Raw genomic sequence first — 2388 nt, forward strand, 5'->3', positions numbered from 1 at the left:
GTGTGTGTGTGTGTGTGTGTGTGTGTGTGTGTGTGTGTGTGTGTGTGTGTGTGTGTGTTGGATCTTCTAATGGCCACAATACATGGGGGAAATTTCAGAGGTGTAGAGTAAATGATTGAAGTTTGATGATGATGAGATTAGTTTTTGCACTTCAGGTTAGCTCTGCTCATTAAGTCATTCACACTAACTTATGTTTGGAGTTTCTGAAGTTGGGATACTTTACTTTGATTTGTTACCTCAGCCCTCCCTGTGTTTCTCTCTAATTCTGTCACATATTGTTCCTACATAAACATTTGAGGAAAAGTAAATTTTTTGACCTGGTATCCACCAGCAAGTTTTATCTTCAAAGATGCTTTCAAATCTTATTCTTGTGATTCCAGTGATGACAAAGGGGCCCAAAATTCAGACAGTCCAAGAATATAGGAAGAGTTTTGTGATGAAGCAGATAAAGAGGAACAGGGAAGATGATCTCGGGCTTTGACATCAAGACAATAAGAGGTAGAACTGGGCCTTTTCTGCAAAGAAAAACCAAACAGAAAATAAACATTTAAAAATAGGTTATGTACAATAAATAAACTGAATTTGGTTTTCCAATTTAATTTGCTACAATACTATATGTGGATGAAAAAAAAGAATTCCGGTAATGATATAACATGCCTTTCTACACTGAACAAAATTATGCAAAACACTTTTTTCCCCCATTCATCATGAGCTGAACTCAAAGATCTAAGACTTTCTCTATTTACACAAAAGGCCTATTTCTCTCAAATATTGTTCTCAAATCTGTCAAAATCTGTGTCAGTGAGCACTCCTCCTTTGCTGAGATAATCCATCCACCTCACAGGTGTGGCATATCAAGATGCTGATCAGACAGCATGGGTATTGCACAGGTGTGCCTTAGGCTCGAAAATGTGCAGTTTCACTGTATTGGGGGCTCCGGGGAGGTCCGGAAACCAGTCAGCATCTAGTGTGACCACCATTTGCCTCACACAGTGCAACACATCTCCTTCGCATAGAGATGATCAGGTTGTTGATTGTGGCCTGTGGAGTGTTGGTCCACTTCTCTTCAATGGCTGTGGAAAGTTGCTGGATATTGGTAGGACCTGGAACACGCTCTTGTTCCTGACAGTTTGTGCAGAAATTCTTTGGTTATGCAAACCCATTGTTGCAGCAGCTGTCCGGGTGGCTGGTCTCAGATGATCTTGGAGGTGAAGAGGCTGGATGTGGAAGTCATGGACTGGTGTGGTTACGCCTTTGGAGACGGCTTATGGTAGAGAAATGAACATTAAATTCACGGACAACAGCTCTGGTGGACATTCCTACAGTCAGCATGCCAACTGTACGCTGCCTCAAAACAGTAACCTGGCCTCCCAAAACCTGCGACATCTGTGGTGTTGTGCTGTGTGATGGAACTGCACATTTTCGAGTGGCCTTTTATTGTGGCCATCCTAAAGTGTTGCATTTATAAGTTTGTTCATTGTATGTGACAGGCCATCAAAAACATCACAGGATACAAAAGCAGGAGCTCCCCCATCATGTGTGAGGCCACATTACCAGATGAACTAAACACCTTTTATGCTCGCTTTATCTCCTCAACAAAGAGTCAGCTGTAAAGTCTACTCCACCTCCAGAGGACCGGCCACTGTCAGTATCCACAGCAGATGTGAGGAGAGTCCCACTGAGAGTGAATATGAGTAAATCAGCTGGGCCTGATAACATTCACAATGCTATACATGTCAGAGGTCGCACGCCTCTGGAACAGCTAGAGGTTAAGTGTCTTGCTCGAGGATATATTGGTGGATGTGTCACATTGGGGATTTGAACCCATGTCTCTCACACCAAAGGTGCGTATCTTAGCCACTGCACCATCACCACCCCATTTACGAACTCTCAGTGTCTCAGGAGAGGGTTCCCATCTGCTTCAAGACAGCCACCATCGTTCCTGTACCTAAAAATCTGCAGATTCTAGTCTGAACGACTACCGCCCTGTGGCTCTCAAACCCATTCTGAGGAAATGCTTTGAGAAAGTGGTTCTTCAGCACATTAAAACAACATCCCAGCCAGCCTGGAGCCTCACCAGTTTGCTTTTAAAACCAACAATCTCCATTGCCCTCCACTCAGCCCTCACACACCTTGAGACAAACAACACCTACATCAGAATGCTGTTTGTGGATTTCAGCTCAGCATTCAACACAATCTCCCCCTTGAAGATGATCAGCAAACTCAGCACTCCACACTCTGCAACTGGATATTGGACTTCCTCACAAACAGACCCCAGTCAGTTCGGATTGGCGGACTCACCTCCTCCACTCTAATGCTCAACACCAGAGCCCCCCAGGGCTGTGTGCTCGGCCCCCTCCTGTTCACGCTGTACAACCACGACTACAT

This window comes from Micropterus dolomieu, linkage group LG07 (genome assembly GCF_021292245.1).
Source record: "Micropterus dolomieu isolate WLL.071019.BEF.003 ecotype Adirondacks linkage group LG07, ASM2129224v1, whole genome shotgun sequence".
Classification (NCBI taxonomy): domain Eukaryota; kingdom Metazoa; phylum Chordata; class Actinopteri; order Centrarchiformes; family Centrarchidae; genus Micropterus; species Micropterus dolomieu.